This window comes from Thermobia domestica, chromosome 12, assembly GCF_964235325.1.
Source record: "Thermobia domestica chromosome 12, izTheDome1.hap1.1, whole genome shotgun sequence".
NCBI classification, from domain to species: domain Eukaryota; kingdom Metazoa; phylum Arthropoda; class Insecta; order Zygentoma; family Lepismatidae; genus Thermobia; species Thermobia domestica.
Window position 1 is genome coordinate 39392634 of NC_137465.1, and position 25243 is coordinate 39417876.

Here is a 25243-nt window from a genome sequence, read left to right on the forward strand (position 1 = left end):
TGTTGTCAATCTCCATCTGCAAGTGTTGTTGCTGATGATGTTTGTGGTCTATGGTGTTGATTTATTCTTTCTTCGACAAGTCGAAACCATTACTTCGGATCGTTTCAGTGCCGAACTTCAATAAATTCACCCTAATCATACACCAATGGTTTACTAATGTTATACAACAATTCATGCCAACATGTCGAAGGGAAGGCCTGCCTACCCACGACTGGCAGTTTTGCAGTAACTTTCTCCTATCTTCCGTATTCTTCAGATGTTCGTACAGCGGGGGACACTTCTAAATGGTACAGCCATACGGAGATTTACGGGTAAGGTGTACCATTTAGAAGTGTCCCCCGCTGTACCATTGACTCTTCTTCCTCCGGCAACATAATCACTTCTTGGCAAGGAAGAACTTCTCTGATGATCAGTACACGATAGACTACTCCAGAATTCTTTCGTCACATGTTGGCTGAGCAATGGTCAAAGCGTGTAGTCGCAGCCGAGGACTGCTTCGGCTAACTAGGTATTGTGGTTTCCTTTAGTTCTTTCCTTTGAAAGTAGCATGTGTCAGTTGGACGTTTCAATCAAACATCCCAACACTTAATGTTTTTAACTATTAAGACAAAGTCGCTTAATATTTAATAAAACAGAAATCTTTCCCAGTCTGAACAAATTATTCTTCATGCATCATAATAGGATGACCAGTAGATCAAGGTAGCACATGATTTGCTAACTGTGTGACTTAATACACCTAAAACTTTCTCTTATCAGATACAAGTTGGTCACTACAAAACATATCTTTATCAATCCAATCCAGTGATAGTTACTTCCTGAAGGTCTAAACATAATAATGGTCGTCAGCCACATATCTCTTTTCCAAAGGCTTTCAAAAGCACTTACGCAGGAATTTATTTCGGTTAAATCTACATACATGTCTGATTTTCAGTTAAATCCTCAATGTGTACTACGCATGATAGCATTGTCACAAATACTACAAATTTTATACTGTCGTTTCCAAAGGGGCGTGAGCAGGCCCGTGCTGGGATACTCATGAGGGCGGTGGACAAGTCTACTAAAAGGGCGCCCATCAAACGGGAATATATATATATATATATATATATATATATATATATATATATATATATATATATATATATATATATATATATACTTTGAAAGAAAGTATGGGTGCCATTTTATATCAAAATCACCACCAAATTTGTTTTAGTATTAACGTAAATAGCTAATTTGTAGAAACCTCGAATCGAAATCCTCTTTACTAGAGAAAAACTTTTTAGTTCCTTAATAACATTGTCAAATAAAAAGAAGCTAAATATATCAAAAACTTAATACAGCTCTACGGCCTATGGACACAGGAGGTTCAGTGCGGCGTTTACAAAAGCTGCATTGATTTCTGTCCTTAGTCAACTGGACCCAGTTTCTACTTTATATTCCAATCTCTGCGAGAACCACTTTAATATTGTCCTCACATCTGAGCCCGGTCTTCCTAATGGTTGTTTTCCTATTTGAATTTCCAGTTAGAACTTTGAAAGCTTTTCTAATTTCTTCCATTCTAACTATATGACCTGCTCACCTAAGCCTCCTAGACTTGATAACCCTAACAATGTTTGGTGAACGTATAAATTATGCACTTCCTCGTTATGAAGTTTCCGCCATTCCCCATTCTCGTTCCTCTTGGAGTCCGAATATTTCCAAGAATCTTGTTTCCAAGTACGTTCAGTCTGTTATTTTCCCTTAGAGGCAGTGACCATATTTCGCAACTATACAGCAGAACAGGTATGATTATCGTTTTATATTTTAAGCTGCAGAACAGAATTCCTGAACAGAATTCGCGACAACAAAATATTTTTAACTGAATAATAATACAATATCCCTGCATTCAGTTGACATCAAATTTCGTAGTCATTATAGTTTTGGTCTGTTAATAATGATCCTAGATATTTGAAAGTATCCACTTTGTCGAAAGTAAATATTATTTGGTATTTTAACGCATCCATATAATGCAGTATTACGATTACGACAAATTTCCATGTATTTAGTTTTCTCTGCATTTACTTCTAAGCCCATATCCCTAGAAGCGTTAATTAAGATTTCTGCATTCCTTTCTATTGTTCTCATTCCCTATTAAATTTACATCATCAGCATACACCATAACCTCGTAAATACAATTCCGCTGTAGGACCTGATTGCTGTCTTTGATTTTCTATAGAGTGTTCTCCAGAACAAAGTTAAATAATAATGGCGACAACCATAGGCGCCGACTTGATGAAAATATTGGGGGGCCAAAACAATGAATAAATATATAATCATATTCAGCCGTTTTCTACCAACTGCTGGATAAAGGGCCCCTTCCCTCCAGATCTCGGTCTTCTGCATCCGCTTCACTGCTAAATTCATGACCTGAGTCAAATTTGTGTGAACGCATTAAAACAAATTCAAGTTCAAATTCTGGGAACTTCACTGCACCACATTGATCTTCACTTCTCATATCAGTATTACCATAGTGTTGGTTGAAGCTTCAGTGCTCTATTAACTCTTTTAGGATTTTTGGTAACTTTTGTTACCATGGCGTACTATGGTTTTTGACCTCTCATTTAGGTTCTATAACAGGTACTTAAGTCGGGTTTTATTAGTCAAGTCAAGGATGGACCAAAGAACACCCCAGAAGCGTTTTTCAACCAGATGGTCATCTTGGCTGCGCCAAGTGGGTGCGGAAGGGCGTGACTTTTTACTTTTTCTAAGGCAAATTTCAAAAATTTTTTCACGCCTGTAGTTTTCACGATATCACATTAGAATTGTATATACCTTTGGATATTTCTCAATTTTTTCTGAGATCTCTACGTGAAGCCGAGTCCGGGCACGAGGGCCACAAATGTTCCGAGGGGCTGATTTTTTTTTAGAAAAAAAATCAGTTTTCCCGATTTTTCCGGTTCAGGAATACGATACGTACATGTGTGTGGCGCCGTTGGAAAGGGCTTGTTATACTAAAGAAAATAACGTTTAAGCCATGACTCTAGCCTAAATAGTAATGACGCAGTAAATTTTTATAAGTATATACGTATGTGTGTGTATAAAGAGAGAGCCTAAATTCAGACTTTCAACAATTTTTCTGCCCTTTATTTTTAAGATACAAGATTGGAATTTTGCACACGTATTATGTACATAACAATGTATTTTTGGGAAAAAAATCAGATCCCTACGTTAACCCAGGCCTAGGCCAGAGGGGCAAAATATTTTGGTTGGATTTGCAAAAATACTTCCGAGTTATCCCTAATTAACTGGTTTAGGTGTATGATACGGACATGTGAGTGATACCGTTGGAAAGGGCTTATTATACTGAAGAAAATGGCGTTTGAACCATGACTCTAGGCTAAATAGAAATTACGCAGTACATTTTTATTTTTTTTTATACCTAGGTATATATAGAGGAGGTTCGGATATTATGGAATACCATTTTTGTTTCGCTTGTAACTCAGTTAATAATTGCACATTGAAACAAAAAGGAAAACAAGTATACGCCTTACATATTTGGCTTTATTTATGTATATCTTGATAAAGAACTTTCATTACAGGGGTGGGTCAAATTTATAATTTGTAAAGAAACCACTTTGGAGGGTAATATGAAATAGTCGGGTAATATCGAATACAAATGCTATATAGAAAAGAAAAAAGTTTTCTGTTGAACATACAATGAATATAGTGACAATATATGAAAATTCTGAATGCCAAGCCATAACTGATTGTGATTACTTGCAAAAGTTATAAATATAATACTCTGCTTCAGGATTGGCACAGTCATTGTGTGCTCACATTAAACATGATGAACGCTGGATCCAAGCTCACCCCTCGTATCATCAGAAAATTTGCTGTAATAAAAAATACACTTAGCATTGTTGTCATCATAAATGTACATTTAATTGCCCAATACCGATAGATATTTTCGTAATCGGAATACCATACGGAATACGGAATACCATGCTTTTCTTGCGGGTATTCCATATTGCCCTCCACGCCAGATTGGAAACGAAAGAGATGTTAAACGCATTCGAAGGCGTATAGGATAATGACCCTTATCAAACTACCACTCTGTATATCCAAGGTGATAGTAAACAAAGAATTGTTGTTCTATTACATTTCAATATGAAACTATAGGTTGTAAACCACTTACCTGTAAAAGTATTCCTGAATAAGAAATCAGATTTTCACGTCTACCAACACAACGAATGTCACAATCACATGGAGTCTGACTGTAGAGCATCATGGGGACGTGAGGTAGTAGTTTCTTTCCTTTCCACTTAGAAGCAACACATCACAGGCGAGCTAATGAGGTATTCCATAATATTCGAACTTCCTCTATTTATATACATATATGAAAAGATGGGTCATCTTCAGACTTTCAAAAATTTCTCCCGACCTCAGTTTTCAATATACAAGAACAAAATTTTGCGCACGTATTCTGTATATAACAAGATTTTTTTAAAAGATTCAGATCCCTACGTGAACTCAGGCCCGGGCCAGAGGGGCACAAAATTTTCGATTTTTTTTTCAAAAAATCTCATGTTTTATCAATTTTTTTTATTTTTGGTATATAATACGGACAAGATAGTGGTACCGTTGGAAAGTATGATCTATCCTGAGAAAAACGAGATATGAACCACGATCCTACGATAAATAGTAAGGAAGCAGTAGCTGTTTGAGTGAAAGTCTAAAATTTACCTCAAAAAGTGGAAATCCTAAAAAGGTTAAACGCCGATTTGAAAACGGTGCTTTTTATCGAATAAGAAGGCTGTTCCTATAAAGGCACGACGTAATTTACGACAGAAATTCTTGCTCCTCTTTGGTAATTCTTCCTCAACTGAATTATAATGGGGGGCGAGGACCCCAACTTTAAATATTGGGGGGGCCAAAAGTGCCCTGCCCCCCCCCCAAAGTCGGCGCCTATGGCGACAACGCATCTCCTTGTTTCAGGCCATTCTCAAGATGGAAGCTCGTGAACAAGAATTTCTCTACTCGAATCTTATTTTGGGATTCATTTAAACATATCTTAATTAATTTACCTTTTTCGGTATTCCAAATTATGTAAACATGTAAATGTTTCCCTCCTATCCGAGTCTAAAGTCAATAATTGATGTGCCAGGATATTGTATTCCCATTTCTTTTCAAGTATTAGTCAAATGGTAAATATCTGGTCGATAGTTGATCGGTTTTACCTAAATTCGCTCTGATAATCTCCAATAAGTTCATCTGCGTATGGAGTCAATCTTGCTAATAGAATGTTTAAGATAATTTATTGGATATTGACAGGAGAGAAATGTTTCAATAATTATTACGATCAGTTTTGTTGCTTTTCTTCTGAACTGGAACAATGATTGATTCTTTTCACTTTTGTGGTAATTCCTCCTTGTTTCAGATAAGAAGAATGAGTTGGTATATCTTGCTCTACAATTTTCCCTTCCAGCTAAGATTAAGTCAGACAGGATTTCGTCTACACCCGGAGATGTGTGTTTCTTTAATTTTTAATAGCGATTTCTATTTCCGTCTGGTTAGGTTCTGGAATATACGGTTATGCTGTATGCATTTCACTTTCTCCACGAACATTAGTCTCTGGCTATGTGTTAAGCAAATCGTCAAAGAAATCTTTCCATCTATTCAAGATGTTATTCTGATCAGTAAGAACTGTTCCGTTGGTTTTCTTTAATATATAAGCACGAGGTTGATACCCTTTCTTAAGTTCGTTGATGCATTTATACATGTCCCGAATGTTTTTGTTTTTACTATTATCTTTAAGTCAATTAATTTTAGCGTTCAAAAATCGCGTTTCTTTGTTCTAAAAGTTTTGGAAGTTTTCCGCCAGATGACAATGAAATTTTATGTAGTTATTTTGATCGGAGTTTGTAGCCAAAGTTGTTTCTTCTATTTTCTCTTCTCTACTACTTTAGTGCATTCCTGCTTGAACCATGGTATGTTCCTATGTATTTCTGCGTTCCCCAATATTTCTTTTGCTGAAATTTTAATGTTATCTCTAATTTCAACCAAGAATCCTGAACACTAGTGCACTCCGAACCTTCTAAAACCGAGACTGTATTCGACACTTCAATCTGGCTCTCCTCTAACATCTTTAAATTAAACCTCTCCGTTCTCAGATATTGAATATTTCCTTTATTCAACGATAGTCTCTCTCTTATTAACGCTGCTACCAGGTGGTAATCAGTATCAGAATCAGCTCCTCTGAACGACCGAACATCAGTTGTACTAGACTGTTTTCTCCTGTCTACTAAAACGTGATCAGTTTGATTATGTGTTTTTTCATCTGATGAAGCCCAAGTATATTTATGAATGTCACGATGTGGGAATTTTGTAATCTTCACGATAAGGTTTCTGGATGTTGCAAAGTTCACGAGTCTAATGCCGTTGTCACAACCTTCCTTATGTAGAAATTTATTCCCTATGATCGGTTTGAAAATACCGTTCGTTCTACCTTCGCATTGGAACCGCCTAACAAAATTTTCATATGGTAATGGGGGAGATGATCAAATACGCGTTCTATTCTTTCATAAAAACTTTTTTTTAGAAAATCGTCATCCTTATTTTCTATTGGGGCACGTGCATTTAAAACAATAATATTACACTACCAACCCTTAAGAGAATTAAAAGAAAATCTGTCATTAACAAATTCAACCCATGTAATTGCTGATATTATTCGTTTGTGAACGGAAAGCCCTGTTCCTAGTTGGTAATTTTTAATTCGTTCCCCGTAAAACAACTATCTCATCTAACATCCTAATATCCCACTAGGTCCATCCTCTATTTCTAAACTCATTCGTTACAATTTTTAACGCGCCTGCCCTAAAGAGACTTCTTATATTCCATGTTCCAAATCTCATGTCGATTTTACTTTGCTGAGTTCGTGCCAAGTTATCAGTTCTAATCCGAGGATTCTGCCAATATATCTGAACAACTCTTCTTTTACAGTATGAGGTTGTTAGCCCCACATCAAATCCCCAAGCTGGAGGATCACCCCTTGCCGCTTGTTCGCTACTGCTTATTCAGTATATTCGCAGCTAACCTCTAAATCTAGACCTTCTCCTCGATCCACAAGCTGAGGACGCGCCATGTCGTGGTGACAGAAAGACCACATTTCACAGAAATTAATATAGCTATATTTTAGAAATACAATAGGTAGTAATTATCCGAATACTCCTTTAAAACACACAGGAACAATCAATGTGCTTGGATATATGGATGCGTAATAAGACTGTGAAAGTTTCGCTGCGTAAAAATCGTAAATTAGAAACTAGTGTCAATGTAGTATTTCATGAATGCATCGTAGTTTGACTATCCGAACTATTCTTGATGTATCACATTGTTTTGTTTTACAGCTACATAACTTTATAATATTTCTGTAAGTGATTATACTGTTTACCTGTTCTGTGCCAATAGTAACTGTATGAATTTATAATACAAAACTGAAATACAGATGAATAAAATTTTAAAAAAATATACAATGTGATATTTCGCAGGGCATCTTACGTAAAGGGCGCCTTGTATCCTTCACAGGTTCTTTATTAAGTCACTATTTGAATTTATTATACAAATCTAGTATACAGGATAACTAAAACCACGTATCTATAATGTGATGTTTCGTAGGGCGCCTTATGTAAAGGGCGCACTATACCTTTCACGGGTGTTTTACCAACAGTAACTATATGTATTCATTGTAAAGGACGGTGGTGTACGGAAGAGTGAATAAAATCGTTCATCTTTGATGGAGTTTCGCAAGGGCGTCTAATGTAAAGGACGCACTGCACCTTTCACGGGTTCTTTACCAATAAAACTGTTAAAATTTATTACTGAAAACTTGTACCTTTATTTATACTGTGATGTTTCGGAGGGCGCACCGGGACACGTCCCGGTGTCCCGGTGGGCCAGCACGGGCCTGGGCGTGAGTCTTTGTTTTTTGTAATTTAAGTATGGATAAGCCTAGCATATTTTCAGGGCACGAAATGGGTACATTTCTGTGAAACTTTCCTGCTGAGTGATAAGAAGTAAAGAATACATGGCAATCTATTTTATCCATTAAATTATGCGTGTGAGCAATGGACATTTTAAGTTTTGAAAAATAAATAAACACATAACAATTACTGTTTGAAATAATATAACTATTAATGAAAAGTAGCTTCATTTGTGTGTGCCGTCTTCAGTTTGAAGAAAGTCAGAAAGAAAACACTGTCCCGACTCCATTGGAACGTCTGGTAGCCTTAAGTATGAAGGTAGATTGTATAAGTCTAAGACGAGAATATTCATACAGTGAAATCTGTATATGTTGCCCATTATCGGTTCCATTTAAAATTAGCCAACTTAGGTGGCCAAGTTACAGAAAATAAGTGTGATTGGTATATTTTTAGAATAGTATTTTTAGTATTACTTGATTGTAAAATTTTAATAAGCAATGACATGACAGCTACTTTTAAATAATGTATTTAGAGTAATCATAACAATATACAGTACTAGAAAAAGTTACTATAGTATGTTTAATATACATGTATAAAAAAGTTTTCCTTTATTCTTTTTGGCATATATGCACATTCTAATTTTGCTACCTCTTGTTAATGAGCTACAAGTGTTTCTCTCGGAATAAAAGATATTTTGAGAAAAAACTTGAGGGAATTTATATCTCAAAACCTCCGCTGTCTTCCGACAAGCCGTCAAGTGCCAATAGTTGACAATTGAGATGGTTAGCTATAGCGAGAATTTTCCGGAATTACTAAAGCTCTCCACTGATGAAAGGAGCCGATATAGCTAATGGTTTTACCAAAACAGACAGGGTCAACAAATACGTACAACCATTTCCTCAATTCCTATACGTGCTTTTTCTTATTCATATCTTCCTTCTCCACCCCTTTATCAGGATAGTGCTCTTGCCTGATAGTGGGAATCCATGCTTCTTTGTCTTCAGTCACAGAACTTCTGTCTCTCATAAGGGAATACGAAAGAGTTAAGAGAAAAAACGGTATTTTGCGTGGCCAAGATACACAGGTAAATTTATCTTTATCATCATAGGGTAAACATTGATTCAATGTGGCCAACTTCCAAGATAGACAGGTGAACAACTTACAGAGTAATAAAAAACGAATGTCTTTATTGGAAAATGCAGGTTCAAGACGAAACAGGTCAATATGAGCAGGTGGCCAAGTTGAGAGGTTTTACTGTACACAGTCTATCGCATCAATTGGAAACACTGTGCTACTACTGTAAGCTACGAAATATGATGTACAAAGGTGTAACAATCATAAGATGAATTTCTTTATTTAATGAAAAACGTGGAGAGACATATCTGAAATTGTACCATGTTAACCACAGAAACCATTGAGGTCAAAAATGCATTCCAACGTGACACCAAATCGTCCATGCCCTTTGCTAAGAAATGTTACTCCAAGTTTCCTAACTAGGTAACTGTTGTACCGTTTTCAGTGTATCGAAACTCAGCCCATGGAGGCCTTTCTTTAGAGGTCAAAATAAACGTTAGCCGGAAGAGGTTAAATCAGGGCTATACGGAGAATGAATAAGAATTTCCTAGCTGCTTTCAGTCTGTCCACGTTTTGGCAGTACCGGTATATGTCCGCAGTAATGCCCATACCTTTCCCAGAAATTCAATGTTAATAACTTACAGACGGTTCCAAAACTCATTAGCCATTGTTTTCTTGGTAGATGTTGTGGCCTTGAATTTCATGGCCAGTGGTAACGACGAACGTTTCCATGTCATACTTTAGGCTTTTAATCCAGGTTTCCGTAGGGATATTGGAATTTCATCGCCCGTTATGATGTGATGAAAGACTTAATTTCTTTAGTGCGTATATCGTGTGAGGTGGATCAGGAAAATGCCCATTCAAAGATATGTTTGGTCCTTACTCAGATATTTTGGCATAGAACACGCACACACTTTCCGGAAGCCAATTTGGTCACGGAGTATGTGATACTCCTCACTGAACCATATGAGACCGATACTGCAACCACATTTCTAGGTACCAGACAGATTGATGTAAAAATCTGTAATTACCATCAGACTTTCCTCTCCTTATTATCTGTGATGTACAAAAAAAATAATTAGCTACACAAAACACTCAGATTTTAGAGAGAAATTCGCCTTTGTTTTTGAAACACCTTTTGATGATTTTAAAAAGCAATTCAGTTAAAGACTGATAAAAGTTTCTCTTCTGTTCTAAAAATTAGCTTTGATTGACTGATAATCTTACATAAACCATTACCTTATAGTTGAGATAATGTTGAGAAATAGATATCGAATTTCTGGAAAGATTGAACTTGGCCTTCCAAAAGTTCTCAATAAAATCTAAGAATATTTGAAAAGAGGATCAAATGTCGTTTGAAACAATAATAACTCATATTATTGTTTAATATTCTTAATTATGGAGAAGCCTCAATTGTGGTGTTGGAAATGGATCAGGGATATACATTTGTAACTATATCCCCTTTGATCAGCGCCGTAACTCAGATTCTTTTCTGGGGAGGCAAGCATTAATACGCGTATTTGGGCCCCCTAGAAAAGTTGTACTAATTCTTGGGCCCACTCTTTCCATCCTTTCTCTTACTCTTTATGAGCCTCCCGGATCCTGTGGGTTCTTCCGTATGGCAAGGTCTGCGGGGCCTTTAGTTACACCCCAGGGCCCGTTTCGTGCATGACAAATTAATTAAGTGGACAGTATTGACAAAGCTCGAAGCCATACGAATAAATATTATTTCCAGAGCCCCTTAGAGTAGACATATTTTACTGAAATGGGCCCATGACTCATTTTTGTTTTATTTACCTTTTATGTGGTGTTTTGTTTATGTAATTTAGTGAACTTATTCCATGATTCATTTATAATTTCATGTTCGTATCATATATGAAGTAAGCAAAATTTTGTCTTAAAGTAGGCCCCACTAGAACGGCAGGGAGCTTCCCTGGGGGGCAGTTGCCCATCACGCCCCCTCCCACAAATTACGACCTTGCCTTTGATAACAAAAAAACTAGGTATATGAATTTTTCTAGATCTTAATTCTGAAAGGAACGAGATATTAATTTTAGATATTCCACTTAGTAACTTAAAAATAAACATTTATTCAACTTACCTTAATATGTAGATAACAAGTTGAAAAACCATGAGTATAGGCCAGGTTACTATAAATGAGCTTCACGTTTCTGATTTCGACTCAAATCCTCGAAAATTTCACAGTCTAAGCATCCGTAGTTGCAAAATCATACTTGGTATCATCCTTCATTTATCTTCTTCATGGTAGCATCAGGTTTAATTTTTATTTTAATATTTGTATCTGTATTATTTTAGGTTCACCTCCGACCACTGCATTTGCAGAATATTCCAAATAAATGCTGAATCCAGTGAAAGGAATTCTAATCCAATCATTGCCTGGTATTTAATATATCATAGTAGACCCCAAATGACAAAAGTGTTGATGTATGTAACAACGGCATCAATATTGCAATATTGCAGTGAATTGGTATTTTTTTTCTGTCGAATGTATTATTTTCTTTCTCAAAGCCGGTATATTTTTGGATCAATGTTTAATTCACAAATATGACAATAGTCATTATTTTATTTTAGGTATTTCAACTAGTTCAAGAATGCGTATACGAATGACTAGTATAACATAGCAACAGTGCATTCTTTTTAATGACTAGAAAATACTCATTGTTGCTATTTTACTAGATAATCTAATGTATTACTCACAGTACAACAATTGCCCAAGATTCAAATTACTGGTACTTAAAGGAAGATATTTGTCAATTTCTAATTTTGTGTCCCATTCTCTGTACATAGTTTCTATCAAGGATGTTATAAATAGAGGATCTGCCCATATGTATCTTCATCCTATTAAATAGATGAAGCCAAAAAACAACCGAGCATCGACACGTCTGATTGGCTACTCTCGTTTCTGCCATCGACTGATTGGCTACTTTCGTTTCTGCCATGATTGTTGGCTCAAAACATTGCGATCCTATTGGGCGGAGTGGGCAGAGTAGGGGTGGCGAAACTGTGACGTATGGCTTCAAGATTTTGTTGTAAGGGCAAATCCTCTATTTTATAAGACCCTTGGTTTCTACAGTATTTTTATAGATTATGTATAGCTGGTCTCGCAATAATAGAAACACCGGAAATTGAAGTCACATATTTGGGTTGGCAACGGTCAGACGGCGACCACAAGGCCGGCTGTTGTAGTAATATGTTAGGGAAATAGGAAGCACGATGTGTGATGAATTGAGCAGACGGTGATAGTGGCACTCGGTTATGTCGTTGACGAAAATGTCAATTGTGTTGTTGACGAGTGGGAACGTGTGATATGGTCGAATGAATTATCATTCAGCATATTTTAAACCACGGGCAGGTTTTATGTCTCCGCATAATCGTGAAACGTGGTGGCACCACTGTAATGCTGTGGGCACCAATATCCTGGTTTTCAGTGGATTTCGTACTGACGGTTACGGGCTACGTTACTGTCCATGATTATGTCGCTATTTTAGGGGACGATGTGCATCATATAATCCAGATGTTATTTCCGGGTAATTACACTATATTCCGGGGTGATAATTTCCCATTCATACAGCTGGAGCTGTTAAGGTTTGTGATTTAAGGAACATCATGATATATGAAAGAATGTTCGGGCTCACCCAGTTCTCGAACCTAAACGTAATTGGACGTCTATGGTTCGTTTCTGAGACAAGAATCCGGCGGTTATTTGCGTCGTAATCCTCTATTATGGAATTGCATTTTTTCACGCGCTACCCTAGCCAACTATTTTTAAGTAAGCGGGTAAGGGTAGATTTACATCGAAATTGCACCACCCGAGTGTGACGTAATGTTACGTCGTATTATCATGAGGGTCAAGGTGGAGCAAAATGAGCCTGTGGAGCTTCTAATCCCATTCACTCGCTAAAGCTCGCTCAGCAATGTTTCGTAACGTAAATAAATCACTTTTTATGCATTATGTGCACAAGGGTAAATGAGTATTATTATCTTATTTTAATGGTACTAGTATTATGAAAATTAAAACAAAAGTTTTAAAAAACTGTCTTTGGCCCGGGTTTGAATCCACGTGAAAAACAATTTTCGTTACTACTGCGTCTTCTAGCACGCTCGGGCACAGGAACCGATAGCAGCTCTAATTTGGTTTGTGCTATATCTATGCTACGTATCGAAATACGGATAACTTCAACCAATCAGGGCCAAGGGCGTTCATCAGGGGGGCAAGGTGGGGCGATCGCTCCCCTAAGAGAAAATTGTAGTTGGGAATATTGAAAACCCAATAGAATTTTTACATTAGTTACAGCAAAATTTGAAACTATATTTGAAACGTCGCTTATACTTGCCCACCCTTGGAAACTACAACATGGGCGCCCTTGATCAGAACCGTGTATTTAGGTCGTATGTCTAGGGTCGAGCGTCATTAAAATATATCCCACGGAACTAGGTGAAGCACTGTGCGCTAAATAGTACTTTTTACAATATCTATAGCTCCATTTTACATCGCATGAGAGCTGCTGTAAGAGCGAAATGTGATTCAATGCCATATTAATTCGGTAATTTTTTTCGGTCATTTTAAATTGGTAAGTGAAGTACCTGTTTATTTGTTAAAAGACAAATCGTGTTACTTAATTTTCGAGCACTCGTCTCTTAACTTAACTAAAGTTTTGTAAAAAAAAAAACATAAACTCAATGACAATACAATATTGTCATATAATTGTCTCTCCACTTTATCGTTTTGCTCTAAAATTAAGAATTACTACTATATTAAGTTTAGATTGCGTATATCTGTAGGCAACGCCAGTTATTTAAAGATTATTTCAATAGGTGGCAGAGTAGTTCAGCACTGATTCGAGATCTTCGTGTGGAATCTTTAACAAATAAATAATAACTATTGCCTTCCACAAGTATTCTTTCATCCTTTTCTTATTAACCCTTTTGCAAAACTTTTCCGTGAAGTCTTGTAAAATATTCTTAGAAAATAAATTATGTAAGCTCACAGGGGAGGTGGGTGGAAAGAGGTTGCAACAGACGAGATTTTTAATACAAAAGTAAAATGTAAATACAGTACAACCCCTCAAATCCGAACCCCGGAAATCCGAAAACCCGGCAAATCCGAACACGTTCTCAGGGAAAAAGTTAAATACAGCTAGAAAATGAAAAAAAAAAAAAGATTTAATCACACAAATTTAGTTTTTTTTTTTTTTTTTAAGGTTTTAACATGTTTAGACTTAATGCTTATTCAGTCTTAGACGTTATAAAATACAGTTAAGTTTAGATAAAATAGGAAATAGTTTGCGTCTACTTACGTATTTCAAAAAGGCCAAAACAATGAAATCATTTTAGGTTAACTGGATTACGATTCACACGAAAAATTACAACACAAGATTAAACAAACACTGATTTTTCACTTGAAGTCAGTTATCTTTATCTGTCGAAGATTAGAAATTCAGTGACGAAATAAGTACGTAATATTATTTCCCGGGTAATCCGAACCCCCCGAAATCCGAACAGGCTTCAGCCCCAATTAGTTCGGATTTGCGGGGTTGTACTGTAATGTGTAAAAATTTTTCAATTCGTAAACAATTATTTTATAAAATAAATTTAACAAGAGAACATTAACTATTATACGAAATTAGGAATAAGATCTATGGTTAAACGCATTCACCGTGAATTAATGTTGAAGTGACGTTTGCGTTATCAACTAAAGCAGGGGGCCCACGGTGGGTGGTTCAGTGGTAGATTGCTTGCCTCTGGTGCATGCTGTCCCTGGTTCGATCCCTGGAGAAATAAGTTGTAGTGGATAATATCGTGTCCGTGAATTTACTCGTGGTACTCCCGTTTCCTCCCACATTCATATTCCACCAAATATTCCTTCATCATTCACGTGCCTTAATTATCCGTCTCCTTTAGCCTAAAGAGTATAATCGCGGGACATCAAACTGAAAAGATTTTTCGTTCAAGAAAAGATTCAAAAAACATGGGACACTAGCTAGAATAGATGGGACAAGAAACATGGGACGTACAAAAACTTTAGCTCTCAACTTTAGAAATAGCACCAAATACTTTTAGTCCAGTCCCATTTCTTCATTTGAATAAACAGAAGTAGGACACTTGCATGTGTGAATGTGTTTAATTTATGCTACAAACTCGGCATTACGGTAGCAATGTTCTAGAATACACAAGCAAGCTACGTACATATACATGATACGCACGTTCATTGCATGAAATTCTCCCTTCCATCGTGTGTGAGCCCTGGTTTGAATCCCTAGGTTGATGCGTTAGAGCATAGTTACTGTATATGCTACAAAGTATGTACAATACGATATGTAAGAGTGTACTTGCATGAAAAGACACTGTCGGAATACTGTCAGGAAAGTGTCCAGAAACATGTATAGTTCGGTTTGAACACGGATCGTCTGGTTGATAGTCACGTACGTATTAATTCCTTCTCCGCGCCTAGCAATGGCAATTCCTTGCTATTAGACACGTGTTTTGCCATCTGCCGTGAAATCTAGCCACGTTGTCATATTTTCACGGTCTATCGCCGAAACAAGGCCTCGTCACATTTTTGTTTGTTTCTTTGTTTTACCTCTAGTATCACCCTCCGTTCAGCATGGGCGGGAGTTTTAGTACACCCAATCTAGATCTACCTAGGTATATAATAGAATCCCGTCTTTTTACACGAAAACCCTAATGCTAAGTTAATGGCGTACCATTTGAACCACGGTCGTTCAATTTATTACTAGCATGTATATACCCTATCAGTTTTTTTTTTTTTTATTTAGGAAAACGTATTAAACGCGAATGACTGCTCAAAATTTAATGACCCTTTTACTGCCCCCCAAGAGCAATCCTATCTACGCCACTGCTTGTAAGATCATTCTTTTCTGTATGTAAAATATGGCAAAATTATTTTTTTAATGTAAGCTGTAATTTAAGTTAACATTCGATTATCCCATTCTATACATTTTCACGCGAACTAGGTTACACGGATATAAAAGTAAGTTCTAGAAAATATCTATGTAGTTATTGTACACTCACTGGTATACTGATGTCGTGACACAAAATTACAATTCAATATATTCGCTTTGCCCGAACAGAATTTAACGTTTTCTGCACATGATATGCGTAAACGCATTTGGATTTCTAAAACATACACCAAAATCGCATTCTTCCCCGCTCTAGTAGCTAACACGCTAGCCTTTTGTGTACACGGACATGCGTTTGATTTCCAGTGTTGAGAACATGCTGCAAGAAAATAAATAAATGTTCTCTGTTTATATTTCCTTTCATCCTTTCTATCATTCATTCTGAATGTCCGAAAGTTAGTAGTAACAAGTAAAAGTAAGAAAGTTCAGGGCCGTAACAATCAGTGGCGCAAGAGACGCAACACACCAAGGCCCCCTAACAAAAGAGTCCTGGCCTGCCCACCACTGTTTGAAGCTCATTAATATATTTTCTGAATATCTAAATTGCTCTTGTTATTCAAAACAGAAAAAAAAACATTTAAATATTAAAACAATTAACACAACTTATACAACATAATATACAATATCTTGCAGGACTCTCAAGCTGGGCTTTTGAAAGGTGAGGGAGGCCGCGGTGGCTCAGTGATAGAGCGTTCACCTCTGGTGCTTGGGGTCTCGGGTTTGATCCCAGCCCCCGCCAAGTGAACTTTGTGGTGGACAAACACCGTGTGCGTGGGTTTTCTCGGGGTTCCCCCGTTTCCTCCCGCTTTCTTCATTCCACCATTTCATTCATTACTCATCATCCCCGTCTCCTTTAGCCTAACCGGTATAACCGTGGGACGTAAAACTCAAAGATTGCATTTCATTTCATTTTGAAAGGTGAATAGCAAAGGCATCACTGAAACGATGATAAAGCTGATCAACAACATATTACAATAAATTGTCACTAGATATATTACTCATAAAGTGTAATATACATTTCGGTGACTTGAATGGCTCATCTTTCTTTATTTTCAAGGGACAAAAATACTTCGAAGGTATATGTTATGATTCACTCATTAATTGGGAACTGTATTATAGCTTAGGATAGATTGAATGTTAGATCCCTGGTAGATAGGACTAGATACGCATTTGAAGATGATACGTAGTCCAAGATACCACTTCACAAAAATTTAGGACCAAAGTCGGAAAATATGAATTTAGGATGTGCTTTTATTATAAAGGTAACCAAAACAGTTCTGCTCTTTTCTGTGGAGGTCTGTGTTCAATTGGCCCTCACAGAGTGAGTTGAATGTGAATGGAGATAAGGCGAAGGTCAATGTTGGTGTTGGTATATCCAACATGCTATCTGATTGTGGCACTTCAGTTAGTACACAGTGAACTTGCGTAAGGACAGAGTGAACATGGGGACATCCACAGAGCGTTATAAAGGCGTGTACGCTGTACGAGTTCAAACTGGGATCAAACGCCGCTGCAGCGGGGCGGAAGATATACCAAGCCTTTGGTGAGGGTGCCATGACTACATGGGCAGTGCAGTGGTGGTTTAACAAGTTTAACGACGGCGACGAAACACTCGAAGATTCATCATGCGCCAGAAGATCAACACATTGTACAAAATGAATATTTTCAGGCAGCAGTTGAGGTGAACATTGGCCAGACATGTGAGGAGCTGCGACTACAATGTAGTGTGAGTGGAGATAACATTCGGCAGCATCTCCATCATCTTGGGAAGCACTACAAGATGGGTCGATTGGTCTCACATGATTTGACTCCGAGCCAGAAGGCAACACGAGCAGACACCTGTGTTTCTTTGCTGTCTCGTCTGAGGAAGGAGCCATTTCTGGACAGGGTGGTGACATGTGGTGAGAAGTGGGTCCTGTATGAAGTTCCACGGTGCCGTCATCGCTAGGTAGCATCCCATGAACTGGTTTCAAAACAGCCGAAAGCAGCACTGCATCAGAAGAAGGTCCTCTTGTGTGTGTGGTGGACTGCTCGCGGCAACGTGAATCGGGAACTGCTGCCAGCTGGTCAGAGCATCAGTACAACTGTGTACTGTCAGCAGTTGAGCCGTGATCAAGAAAAAGCCAAAACTCTGGAGCCAGCACTTCTGAATCACAAAGGGGTTCTCCTGTTACAAGACAACGCTAAGCCCTAAGTGTCTAGGATGACCCAGAACACCATTCTACGCCCTGGATGGAAAACACTATTGCATCCGCCATACTCCTCGAACATTGCACCGTCTGATTGTCACCTGTTCCATTCCTTGGACAATCACCTTAGAGGACGCCATTCAAATCCCTAGTAGAGTTGTAAAATGCACTTGATACCCCTCTCCACTTCACGGCCCACCAAGTTTTACCGCGGTGGAATCCATGGAATCCAGAACGTTGGCAAAAGGTCGTCGATGTTGATGGGGAATATTTTTGATCTTCCAGGTATGTCTTAGGTGACATATCGATTCGAAGGTGGTGAGTGAAAAAGTTATAGAACTTTCTTTGTTACCTTTATAATTTTAAACTTCTTAGATGAAATCCTATGTGGTCCATAGGAGTACTTAAGCGGTGTCATCTGGTTCAAAGTATCTTCCCAAATTTTTGAAACAAAATTTGATAAAAGGCACTTTTTGAAGTTGAAATTATCTTAGAGGACGTATATCAGGTCTGGATTCTAGTCTAAGGTACGTACTTGTTCTCAAAAAGTTTGGAGCTAAATTTATTAGTAATTTTAATATTGTAAAATTTTCCTAGTGAAAAGGTAGGTAGAGCTTGGTAGAGTAAAATTATATGTTCGGAATCGTTTCCCACTAAACGTTTATTCTTTAAAAATCTACTATAAACAGTATTCTACTACAATAGTACAATAATGTAATTTCTTTGATATAAGGTAAAATAGGTATCCCTTTGACCTGACGGTCTTGGGAAGGATTTCTCAGTAGTGAAGTACGTGAGGAGGTGTAGGACACTCGCTGCTCCACTGTAAGCAGAGAGGGGTAAAAGATCCCGACAAAGCTCCATTGCAAGCTGGATTGTGATTAGGAATCTCTCGCTGCTTCACTGCAAGCAGAAAGAGAGGTATAGCCTTCTACAAGGCTGCACTGCAAGCCAGGAGGAGAACGAACCGTTAGCTCCACTGCAAGCTAAGGCTTTTAGTTAAGTGAGGTACATCCTGGGCTGCACTGCAAGCCAAGAAAGGGGATTTGACAAATCAAAACTGATGACTGTCCGTGGAATCTATACAGTTTACAGCATTCCAGATGAGGCGGTGGTTCTGCTGTTCCCTCGTCATGTGATCCGTGGTGTAACTGTAGTCACCGTCGTCTGCAACTTGTAGTACTCCAATGTAAGGCTTAGTACTCCATCGTAAAGTACACGTGGTCGTAATTTATGAATAGGAGCACGTGTAGAATATTTTGTTAACACAATCACATGTTGGGTGGGTGTTCATTAACATAAGTACGTGGTATATTACAATATCTAGTAAAATCGCACCAACGTCTGTCACACAGCTATGATATTTAGATCTATTGAGGCTCTTTCTTCCAGGAAAACTTTCAATCCCTTGTTCCGAATTCTTCGAAATACGTCATATCATAATGAAAATATTGGACACTAAGGTACTTTCGATGTATATTAGTCTGTTTATCTCACTTACGTTATTGCGTTGTAAAGCTAATGAAGTTCGAATGTTTCTGATACAATAGCATTCTTAATTTGTAACACTGAATAATAAATGCGATATTATAAGTTTTCGTTTCACATTTGGTTAATTTGTGCCGCTTTAAACAAATATGTTTATGTTGCTTTCGCAACACTTGTGGAACACGTAAAGCAATGTTTCTCTGCGGACATTTGCATGATATAAAATTTCAGCGTTTTCTTTCACTGTTAGTTTAACAGCTAACGTATCAAAATAATTGGTCCATCCTGTATATATCTACAGGAATTTTCATATGATTCATTTTTAAAAAAGATCAAACACGGGACGTTAAGTTGGATGAAAGAACTTCGTTGGAAAGTAAATATACAGTAGTATGTAGTTCGTTCTAATAATATATACCAGCTGATTTTACCAAATGTTTTCAGTAGGTCGTTACGCACAGAATATCATAGACATTCTCTGGTGCGTAGGGTCCCTGGTTCGATCCCAGCTCGCCCCAAATGGGTTCTGTGGTGGGTAAACCCTTGTTCGTGGGTTTTCTCGGGATTCTCCCGTTTTCTCCTACTTCATTCATTCCACCATTTCATTCATTCTCGTCAGCACCGTCTCCTTAAACTTTTAGTCGCCGGCATATGCGTGGGACGTAAAACTAAAATATTTCATTTCAATATCATAGAAGCCTTTGGCATGGGAGACCCGGATTCGATTCCCGGCGGGAGCTCATGTGGTTCGAATTCCACGTTAATCAGTAGGTTCCGTCTCATATAGCCTCGGTGGTGAAAGGGACGTTAAACTCAAAATCAACTCAGTATCATAGACATTCATAATGAATTACGCACTCTGATTTATTTCTTCCTTTCGGAGATAAACATAAATTTCAAATATTCAATACATCTATTTATGTTTACATGATAATGAATGCTATGAAAAGATAGAACGTTTATTTTCATTTTCCCCACGTTTATTCTTTTTTCCGTATATGTCGGCTGGTGAGTAACATGAAATGATTACATTTTCTGTCAATTTAATGATTGTTGTTGCATCTGTTGGTCTTTTGCTCACACGGTGAAGTTCTCTTATTGCCTCTCTTGTTAGATACTTTCGTGAACATTTTCTTTCAGTGATATGGTAGCCTATTTTGTGTGACTAGTTAAATGCTAAATCATTTGTCTATCTTCCTTTATTCATCGCGGTCCAAGATGAATCGGATTTCGTTTGCTTAGCTTAATACTTCTCTTACTTTTCTTTTCTACTCCTTTATAGGGTTGATTCTTCTCCAGCATCACATGTCGAGTATCTTCAGTTTTTCACACTGATTTTTGGAAGTGTCTATACTTTTATGTCATACGTAACAAGCAGAGACCAAGAGTATACATACATCAAATTCTGAGGTAGATGCAGGCTCAGTAATAGTGATAGCCACAGATGTGAGGAGTTCCTGGATCCATACCAGATCATGTTAGTTTATGGTGGACATTGTGTTCCTATTTGTGTGTGTGTGTGTGTGTGTGTGTGTGTGTGTGTGTGTGTGTGTGTGTGTGTGTGTGTGTGTGTGTGTGTGTGTGTGTGTGTGTGTGTGTGTGTGTGTGTGTGTGTGTGTGTGTGTGTGAATTATCCCGTTTCCTTCTACATTCTTCCGTTTCCAACAATTCTTTTACTAAAGGAAACACGTTGTTTAATTATTTGTCTGTTTTAGTCTAAAGGACAAACAAACCGAATCAGAAGAAAAAAAGAAGACTGTGCAGGGTTGGCAGCCATACAAGAATTTCCATAAAGGTAAAGAAAATTTAGAGTGAAACATAAGGAGCAAAAGTAAATATATTTCAGTATTCTCTTGTTTTAGAACAGAGCAATAAGTTATGGTAGTTTATTAATTTAACTCAATATATACATTACATTCTTCAAGTTTCTCTTTTATTTTTTCCCTCCTAATGCTTTTTGCCTACCAAGCAGCAGACTACCTCTTCAACTTGTGACGTTAAGAGAAACAGAGAGGACAGCGCCACTCTTTCTCGACATTGCCCGAACTGGATTCGCTGTTGCTCGTGCAGTCAATAGAATTTGAGTCTCATCCATGATCCTATAATTGATCAGTCGTGGAGGTAAGGTAGTATAGTGCGGGATAGCCTATATTGCAATGGTTGATTGATTTTGCATGCGGTTTGTACATCCGAAAACTACACCTGATTCAAACCCGGTCGTGGTTTAAAGTTCACGTAAAGAGTAGTTCTGTCCTTCATAACCACGGTATTGCATAGGAAGCAAAATAAGAACTTAAACACGAATTTCAATGGAGAATATAGAGAGAAGTACGTACCTACTTCCCTTATCTATGTAGCTACACTCTACTTATATACTTATCTATGTAGCTACTTATATACTTCAATTGTATATTACCAACTTCTATCTATGTAGCTACTTATATACTTCAATTGTATATTACCAACTTCTTATAAAGCCAAAAAACTAATTCTGAAGTTATATTCTGAAGAGCAATGTTGTTATTGGAAATAATAGCATCGTATCAATTTACCTTTTAAATAAGTGTTAATATTTTATGTTTCCTTACCTTATTATATTCCTATTCTGATCTTCAGCTGGAGTAAACTTAGTTCACTTGTTTGCACTTGTGGAAAGAACAAGGCAGCTTGGTATTCTGTACCATACTTCATTGGTTTGCAGTTTATATTAGAAATATAGGAAGATGTTATTAAAACAACCTTTCTTTTACAGTACAAATTGTAATATTTCCATTAAAAACATATTTTTGTACTTCACTAATTGTCTAAATAGCTACAAAATTTATAACGGTATGCGAATTTTTAAAAAGAGTTTCATTGTAGCATATAATCACGCTTTTTATGTTGCGAGGTTATCAATAATAACAATACAGATTGTTGGTAATGCTTAGCTTAGCTCATTGTATCCCGAATCAAAAAAAAAAAATACTCGTCTAACAATTAATTACTACATTTGAGTAAATAGCGTACTGTTTATTTATTTTTATCACGTAATGCAAGAAGGCGTAAAGATTATAAGGTGACTGCACATTTATTGTTCCTTAAAAAAAAAGTCTTTCCCTAAATCGCGTTCTAGCAGATTATGCAGATGATGCCTTGCAAAGTTGATTGTGTTTATCTTATTCATTATAACTTTGAAAATATTCAGCATGTATTATTAACACAAAACTGACCAAAGCACCAAATATATATTCAGTGGCGTATTTACGATTTTGTTTCAGGGAGGGCTTTGCTAACTTTCGGGGGGGGCTTTGCCTGAAAATGTGAAAATTCTGCAAGATATTTTGTATACTTTACTATAGTAACTAAGATTTCGGGGGGCTTAAGCCCGGAAGTCCCCCTAAATACGCCACTATATATATTAATAATATGTACTTGTGTGACAGTTTTCACCGCCTTCATCAGACACGTTATGAAAGATTAATCCAAGAATAACGACTTAAATATGATCAGAAAGTGAAAAGAAGATAGGCCCACTCTTCCCAGAGCCAATAAAAGTTTCCCTTCACTTCTTACATCCATCTATATAAAACGTTCCAACAATTCACACGATGTTCTGAATTTACACATCTTACTATCTGTAGTAATATTTACTCTTTTAGTTCTTTCCTTTCTATTTTGTCCAGCACTGAATTCCACAACTCATCAATCGTAACCCCGCTCGTCTAATTCGTAAATACATCCTTCCCGTATATTTTTTTTAAATATATTGAACTTCTGTATCATACTTCTCTTTCAACCTCTGCAGTCCTTCTATTCTTTCCCAATCTATTTCATGTCCTGTTTCTGTCACGTGTTTATTACTCTTCTTAATCTGACGTTGTCTTACTCTTCCTTGCGGATAAAATTTTCTTGACGGAAACTTCTGCTGTGAGCAGATTGGTAGGTAGGATATTTTTAAGGAAAAAAGACAGAAATTGATTCTCAGACTACTAACCAATTAACTTCTTGAAAAAACAAAAAGAATCATGTATAAGTTTGGACATCAAAGTTTTAAAAGATAACCCAAAGAAATATTTAGATAGAGTATAAGCTTCAAATTCATTTTCCTCATCTGGAACAAGTGTGGGAAAAATCTATCATTGTCCCAATTCACAGGAAAGTCGACAAAACTGATTGTTATAATTATATAGGCATCTCTTTTTTGACAATATCCTACCAAATCTCCTCAAGCATATTCTTAACAAGATTGATCCAATATGTAGATGAAATTATGGCAAATTATACAAGCGGATTTAGGCAAAATCGATCAAATATCGACTATATATTTACCATTTCTCAAATTCTCGAAAAGAAATAGGAATACAATACTAAGGTACATCAATTATTTATTGGTTTAAGAAAGGCCTATGTGTCTGTAAGGAGGAAAACATTGTATAACATTCTTACCGAATTTGGAATGCCCAAAAAGTTAGGTTAATTAAGATACGTAAATCCCAAAGTAAACTTTAAGTAGGAAAATATTTGCCCAGGCGCTCTCACGTCAAAAATTGTCTGACACAAGGAGATGCGTTGTTGCCATTATTAGTCAATTTTGTTCTAAAATACATTAAAAGGTAAATCAAAGATAGTAACCAGGGCCTAGAGCTGAATGGCATTCACCAGGTTATGGCGTATATTGATGTAAATCTGATAGGGGGTGATATGAGGGCAATAAAAAGGAATGCAAAAGTTTTACTAAACACTTGTAGGGACAGGTTTAGAAGTAAATGCAGGGAAAAATAAATACATGGAAGTTTGTAGTGGCCGTAATACTGCAAATTATGGATACTTGAAAATATCAATCAATACTTTCGACCAAGTGAATACTTTCAAATATCCAGGATAAATATTAACAGACCGAAACTATATCCATGAAGAATTAGATGTCGATTGAAAGCGGAAAATTCGTGTTATTATTCAGTCCAAAACCTATTGTCTTCACGACACAAAACGATAATGATGCCTGTTGTAATGTACGGTTACAAAACATGGTCGCTTACTTTGAGGGGAGGATGCAGACTGAAAGTTTTTGGAAATATAAACCTTAGGAAATATTCGGACCCAAGATAGACGAGAATGGGAAATGGTTGGAACTTCATAACGAGGAACTGCATAATTTATACGGTTTAACATTGTTAGTATCATTAAGTATAGGAGGCTCAGATGGGCTGGCCGTGTTGCCAAAATAAAAAAAAATAGAAATTCTTTCAAGATTTTAACTGGAAATCAAAATCGGTAAAGACAATTAGGAAGACCTAGGAGCAAATGGGAGGAAAATATTAAGATGGATCTCGTAGAAATAGGAATACAAAGTAGAAATTGGGTCCAACTGAAAAAGGATAAAAGTCAAAGGAAGCTTTTGTGAATCTGGCATTGAACTTCCGGATTCCATAGGTAATACAGTTAGTTTAATTGGCTAATACTTAGTCGAAGGAAGAAAACACACCAAACTACTTCCCAGTTGTAAGGCTAGACTTTTTCTAGACGGTGTGTATGTCCCTTAAATACGTTTTAAATCCTACAGTTAGGAGAAAGACGCTATGTAGTTATCACCTTTATTTTTTTGCACTAC

The 25243-nt window shown here is 37.0% G+C and overlaps 1 long non-coding RNA gene across 1 annotated transcript in view; it reads right to left on the reverse strand.

Annotated features, from left to right (window-relative positions):
• The window catches only part of LOC145665694 (uncharacterized), a 38661-nt gene extending 16259 nt beyond the window's left edge, over positions 1–22402 (reverse strand). The window contains exon 1 of the long non-coding RNA XR_014127599.1: positions 22239–22402. This is a non-coding gene — a long non-coding RNA (uncharacterized LOC145665694). The remainder of the gene's footprint in view (positions 1–22238) is intronic.
• Between the last annotated feature and the right edge of the window lie 2841 nt (positions 22403–25243).